Genomic DNA, 7,359 nt, shown 5'->3' with positions numbered 1-7,359 from the left:
AGGGGTAGTAAATGAGGAGGATTTACCTCCTATAATTACTCTCCCTTGTCCCATTCGAGTTTTGACCAAGGTCTTTGCCATAGTTCCTTGATTTTATCCTTTATGCCTGCATTTTTCCTTGCTTTTATCCTTTATTCCTGCATTACATGCACTTTAGACCACAAAGCAAAATATCCAACTCTAACTCATCTCATAAACAAAATATAATCAAAAGTATGCAATAAGTTGTGAGAATAGTTGGTTTGACTAAGCTAGGAGGTGAATTAAGGACAATTAAGGCCCATATAATTACTCAATGATGAGGCTCATCATCAACCCCTTGCTGAAAGTGTTGCTCATCCTCTGAGCAACTTAGTCAATGTCCATGTCCTTCATGGCTCTGGTAGCCTCTCTTACATCCCATGTTTCTACTGTGGTCTCTTCTTCTTGTTTATAGAAGCCTGATTTCCTTTCTACTCCTTCCCACTACCTCTTTTCCTCTTCTTATTTTCTCCCTTCTAGCATCTCTAGGAGTAGTGGTGGACTAAGTTTTAGGCCTATCCAATTGACCTTCAACCTTTGCATTGATTGCTTATACATAGGTGTCCTGTTGAGTGCCTCTCTCAACCTTTGAGGGGAGTGATATTCTCTGATCTTCAAGCTGTGTGGCAGTGTTTTCCATCTCCTTTAGCAGGCATGTATGTTATCATCTCTTAGCAGCCTAAACATATCCTCAAAATGTGAAATTGCTTGCTCTTGGGCAACAAGATATCTAGGTTCCAACTAAGGATCATTTGCAATTAGATTATGGGTGTTGATTCGGGCCATGGGATTTGATTTTTCAACTCTGATGAAAAGATGTTCATTTTGCTCTCTGGACAATATTCTTTTCATCTCTGCAGCCTTTGACTTCTCATGGTTCATTGATGATGCCAAAGCCATTAATTGTAGATCTCTTAGCTCTGCATTAGGATCTAAATATTCATGTCTGTGAGGGCCATGTTGTGCAAGTAAAACTCAGCGATTTTGGCCCCATCCTCTAGTGCACTTTGATCACAAAGATCAATAAACTGACTGCAATCCCGAAATGGCATGGTGCCCCTTTGTGCTAGTGTTTTAATCTGAAATTGCAACCATTGCTCTCTGAGGTAAGGAGCATAGGATTTAGCTGGCATCCTACACTAGATGGCCTTTTGCTGTTCTTTCTCCTCTGTTTCAATGCCTTCTTCCTTTTGCTGTTTCAACATCATCCTCCTTCCCTTCTGCTTCATCATGTTTCTCTGTATTATTTTCTTCTTCATCCATGTCATCCCCATCTAGCTATGTATCTTCTTCTTCTTATTTTTACTTCTCCTCACTGACAGAAGGACTAACATCATAGGTGAGGATTTTGATGTCATCCTCTGCTAGTAAGTCTTTGAAGACTGACCATTTTATAGGGATCCTGAGGTTTTGGAGGGCATCCTTAATGAGGATCCTGATCAACCCATGGTGAGCCAACTGTTGGGAATTCCCTTCCTTTACTTTGCTGTTGGAGTCTATGAGTGATTGCATCAAGAAATAGGGTATGCTGAGTCTTTGGTGAACTGGTGTTTCTACCCCAAATCTTAGTTCTTCAAGCATCCTAAAATGGTAGCCATAAACAACACTATATCTACCCTCATATGAGATATATTTGATGAGTTGGTAGCCTACCTCACTCCATGGGTATGGCAGACTATCCCTCCTTACTCCATTTTTATCCTCTGTGGGTTCTTCACCTTCTAAAAAGAATTTCCTTTTTTGCAAGTTTTCACTTATAAACCAACTACCTCTTAACCTTTACAACTTTTCATAAAATGATGCATATGAGGGAGTGAGTGGGATACTTACCTGTGGTCTTGATGCCATGCTGTAGTAGTCAAATATTAGAGGTGCTACGTTGTCTATTTGCTACGTGGTCATTCTTATTCCTCCTCTGCTGTCTGCTGATGGTTTCTTGGCTTTTGGAGATGTCTGTGACTGGATATCTGATGCTGTTGCTACCGCAGTGGAGCTCCTGGATCTGATGCTGCTGTTGTGGAGCTCCTAGATCTGATGCTGCTGCTACTGCTGTGGAGCTCCTGGATTACCACTTGGCAATGTTTGGTGTCTCCCTTGGAATTTCCTGTTCATGTTGCTGGCTGGTGCTATGAGGATGCTGTAATGAATGGACAAAGGGAGTAGGAGTGTGTGTGGATGCAGGGATGATGGTAATGGTTGAGGTGATTGGTTAGATCATGTCTAGTATGAATTTTGGGGACCTAACCAATCTACCATTTAAGGGATCCTGTAGAAAACACAATCTTCACCTGAATTGAAGCAATGAAGTGAAAAACAATGGAATTGATGGAGGGATGCATGGTAAGGAGTGGAGGAGATGAATATATGTGAGGCAGGGTTCCCTTTGGATCTTTTCTTTGCTCTTTGATTGTCTTTCTCACCCACCTGCAAATAACAATTATGCTTTTTCTTTTATTATTATATTATTAAAAAAAAAACACCTAGCCTGCCTCAGAGAGGTTTTCACCCTAGATATCTGTCCTGGGCGCCTCAAGGAAGGTTTTCACCCAGGGATCTTCTTATCCATTTCATTTTTCTCATCCTTGGGCCACCTCATGAGGTTTTCAACCCAAAGATGGGACTCAAGTGCCTCATGGAGGTTTTCACCTGAATCCTTATTCTTTTTTCCTTTTTCAGTGACCTGCTGAGGGAGGAGATGGAACTTTCTCCACCATCATCATTGTCTTATTGATATTGTCAATGAACTCTTGTTTTGATAAAGGCCTCTTATACATTTTCAATCGGTGTCCATTAACTAGCAATGGAATGGCTTCTTCATCTATAGTTCTGATTTGCACTGAACCATTGTCATGGCATCTTTCCACCACATAAGGTCCAATCCATCTTGTCCTTAGCTTTCCCTTGAAGTCTTTATACCTAGAGTCATATAACAATGCCCAATCTCCCTCTTGAAATTGCTTCTCTTTAATGTGTTTTTCATGCCGGATCTTCCTCTGAAGCTGAACTATCTCTGTATGTAGGAGGGCCTACATTCTGAATTCATCCAAGCCATTCAAATGTAACAATATTTCTTTTTGTGCATGATTGAGATCCAAATATAGTTGGGTTGCCATCCTCAATGTGTTATATTCAAACTCAATGGACAACAAAGCCTTTTTCCCACAGACCAACTCATAGGGTGTAAATCCAGTGGTGGTCTTCCATGTTGTATTATAGGCCCAGGTGGCCTCAACTAGTCTCTCTACCCAATCCTTCCTACTGCTTCTCACTACCTTGGTTAAGATGTTCTCCAGTGCCCTATTGGTCACCTCCACTTGCACATTAGCTTGTGGATGATAAGGAGTGGAGGTCCTATGCTTGATTTTGTGATGGCCAAGCAGTTCTTCAATCATGCTGGAGGTAAACTGACTGCCTTGGTCTATGACTAGCTCTCTAGGGTACCCAAATTTGTAGAATACATTCTCCCCTAGGAACTCAACCACCTTCTCTTATGTCACTGCCTTAATTGCCTTGGTTTCAGCCCACTTAGTCAAATAATTAGTGCACACAATGATGTGCTGTTTTTGCTTTGAAGGAGGGTTGATAGGCCCAATGAAGTCCATGCCCCACTTGTAAAATGGCTCGAAAGTCACTTGAGGTTGTAGGGGCATTTCATCTCTTGGAGTAGGCTTTCCCATCCTTTGGCACCGATCACACTGACTAATGTACTTTTTCACATCTTGATGAAGAGTAGGCCGATAATAGCCTGCTTGAAATACTTTGAATGCTGTCCCCTTTGCTGCAAAGTGACCTCCACAAGGCCCATCATGACAGGTCAGAAGGATGTCAAAGACTTCCTCTTCCCTTACACACCTTCTCAAGATTTTATCTGGGCCATGTTTGAACATATTTCCCCCAATCCAGGTGAAGGAGGTGCTTTTCTTGACTATCTTTCTCTTTTCTTTGGAGGGAAAGTTTGGTGGGAACTGTGCTGATACCAAATAGTTTGCTATATCAGCAAACCATGGGGAGAGAACTGAAATAGCAAAAAAATGCTCATCTGGTAACTGGTCATCCACCATTCCTTCTTCACCTGCAGGCAGATTCATCCTAGATAGAAAGTCTGCAACAACATTTTCCTTACCAAGCTTATCAACAATAGTTAGATCAAACTACTGTAATAAAAGCAACCATCTTATAATTCTAGCATTCACATCTGGTTTGTTCATTAAATATTTGATTGCAGCATGATCAGTATGCAAAAATGTTTGATAGCCTGTAATGTAATGCCTAAATTTGTTTAATGAATGCACAACAACCAAGAGTTCCTTTTCAGTCACAGTATAGTTTAGCTCAACCTTTGACAGGTTCTTACTGATAAAATAGATGGCATAGGGCAATTTCTCCTCTTCCTAACCTAAGGCTACTCCTATGGCTTTGTGTGAGGCATCAACATGAATATGAAAAGGGAGGGCCCAGTTTGGGCCTCTAAGGATTGGTGCAGTGGTTAACTTACCCTTTAGAATGTCTAAGGCCTCTTGACAGCTCTTTGACCATATAAACTCAGAATATTTGGCCAACAACCCAAACAAAGGAGAGGCCAACTTGCTGAAGTCCTTTATGAACCTTCGATAGTATCCAGCTAACCCTAAGAAACTCCTGACATCTCTCTGTTTTTGTGGAGGTGGGACCCTTTGGATGATTGTTATTTTGTTTGGGTCCACTTGCAGTCCTTGTTGAGATATTAAATGACCTAGCACAGTCCCTTCAATCATTAAGAATTCACATTTTTCTGGACTGAGAGACAGATTCATTTCAATGCATTTGTGCAATACTTTCCCTAGGTTAGGGCTTCTTTAAAATCACAACCATAAGGTGTAAAATCATCCATATAGATTTCCACAACATCATGTACTAATTCAGCAAAAATACTCAAGACTGCTCTTTGGAAAGTGGCAGGAGCATTGCATAGGCCAAAAGGAAGGACCCTATAGGCAAAAGTACCCCAAGGACAGGTGAATGTGGTCTTATCCTGGTCTTCTGGGCAGATTTGGATTTGGTTGTACCCACTGAATCCATTTAGGAAAGAAAAGAACTTCTTCCCTGCCAGGCCATCTAGCACTTGGTCAATGAAAGGTAGGGTAAAATGATCCTTATTTGTGGCTTTGTTCAACTCCCTATAATCAACACAAATCCTCCACTTACCATTTTTCTTTGGAACTAACACTAAAGGAGAGACCCACTCATTGTTTGAGATAGGGTAAATGAATCCTGCATCTAGCAGTTTTTGTAGTTCATCTTTGACTATGTCTTTCAGAGCTGGAATCATCCTCCTTTGTGGTTGTCTGACTGGCTTGCAACCTTCTTTGATGTATATGTGATGAGTACACACTGAGGGGTGTACTCCCTTCATTTCCTTATAACTCCAAGCAAAGGCTTCTAGGTTTTCTCTCAACATGTTGCATAGCTTTTCCTCTTCTAAAGTAGAAAGAGATGGATTAATTTTCAAAGTTTTCTCTGGGCTAAATTCTATGGTTTTGACACAGAGTGGGTTGGAATTGGCCAAGCATAAGTCAATTGGATGATTGTTCTGGGTTTCCCTTACTTCTTCTTCTAATGGTAGTGAACTAGGAGTTGGACTTTAGAGTAGGTGTTCAATTAAGTCTCCCTCATCTGGCTGTCCTCCTCCTATGGTTGCTTCCAAAGCATAAAGTTGGGCAGAATAAACCTCATCTTCTTCCTCCTCCTCCAACCATAAAGGTAAATCATGCTCTAGGGTAGGTTGAGCAGGAGGGTATAGGACTAACTGTTTGGACATATGCCCATTCTTGATGGTCATATTCCTAGCTCTACAGCTAATGTAAGCATCAACTGTGGCCAACCATGGCCTCCCAAGGATGAGAGGGTAACTACTAAGCTTAGCCTTAGGCTAGAGAACTAGGAAATCTGTAGGGTACTCCGAAGAGTCAATGGAGACCATCACATCCTCCACAATTCCCTCAGGGGTGACTGTGGAACGATCTGCAAGTTGCAGAACTATTGTGGTCTTCCTCAATGACCCTTAGAGGTTGAGCTTGAGCATGGTGTCCTTGGTAATCACATTAATGGCAGCCCCAAGATCAATCAGAGTGTGTGGGACAATTGTGCCATTGATGTGCACATCTACTACATGGCTTCCAGGGTACAAATATTTTGGACATATCACTTGCCCCAGCATTAAGTTAGACAACTACCCAATGAAATTAATGGTAGGGGCATCCCATTTTCTTCTTCCTGGATGCTTGAAGCATTTCTCCTTAATCAAATTATTGTAAATGGGATCATCTTTGATTTCTTGGAGAAGGGGGATCTTTACACATAGATTTTTCAATTCTCCCAAAAGTTTAGTTTCTTTTGGGGTATGCTGGAGTGGTTAGGTTAATCTCTCAGGAAAGGGTGGATTCACTTTAAGGTTGCTTTTCTCTCTTTCTTCCTCAACCTCCCTATGTGGAGAGGGAGGTTGGTTGTCTGGGAGAATTCTCCCAGATCTTAGATTGATTTCCTGGATTTCTACAGCATAAGATGGGTATGATGTCTCTCCATTGCATACTTGTTGAGCCTGCCTATTGTTCGGGTTTGGATTTGGTTGGGCAGGCATCTGTGGTTGCTTAGGTGGAGCAGAGTGCAGGAGTTGTGGTTGGGTAGGTGGTGGAGGCAATAGGGCTGGAACATTGTTGAATCGGGGCCTCCACCCCTGGAGTGGGGTATTCCACTGATGTTGTGGTCGAACATAAGGTTGAAATGACGGGCTGGCTGGCTCGGAATGATACTGAGATGCATAGGACCAAGGAGGGGGTGTAGACCAGGAAGGATGAGCAAGGGGTCCCTAAGAAGGTATTGTTGTGTTTTGGTTGGGGTTGTAATATGTATGGGATGACCCTTGCATACCCTACTAGTATGGTCTAGGCCCAGGAGGTCTCCTTTGGTTGATGTAGCAAAGATTCTCAGTGACCCCTTCAGCTCCTTGATATACAGCTTTGAGCCCAGGTAAAGAAGGGCACTTGTCTGTGGAGTGGTTTTCTTCATAGACTGAGCAAATCTTAATACAGTTCAATGGACATTCGTTCCTAGGATGCCTCCTGATGCATATAGGACAAAATATGGCCAAGGCTCTCTCTGCTTCCTCTTGATTCCTTTTGATGTTCATGGTGTCCAATTGTAGGGAAAGGGTTTGCAACATATCACTTTTGAAATCTTCCAGCATATTTCCAATTTCACCCTTGATGGATAAGTTGGAGGATGATGTATTGGCCATAGGTTGACTACCCCTACCATTTTTCCTGGCTGCCCTAGAATGGTTTCTAAATACAGTCTTAATAT

The sequence above is a fragment of the Pinus tabuliformis genome, chromosome 3_2 (assembly GCF_031772625.1).
Source record: "Pinus tabuliformis cultivar Carrire ecotype Pingquan chromosome 3_2, CPIR1, whole genome shotgun sequence".
Taxonomy (NCBI): Eukaryota; Viridiplantae; Streptophyta; class Pinopsida; order Pinales; family Pinaceae; genus Pinus; species Pinus tabuliformis.
The sequence above is the reverse complement of the archived record's forward strand: the minus strand, read 5'-3'. Positions refer to the sequence as shown.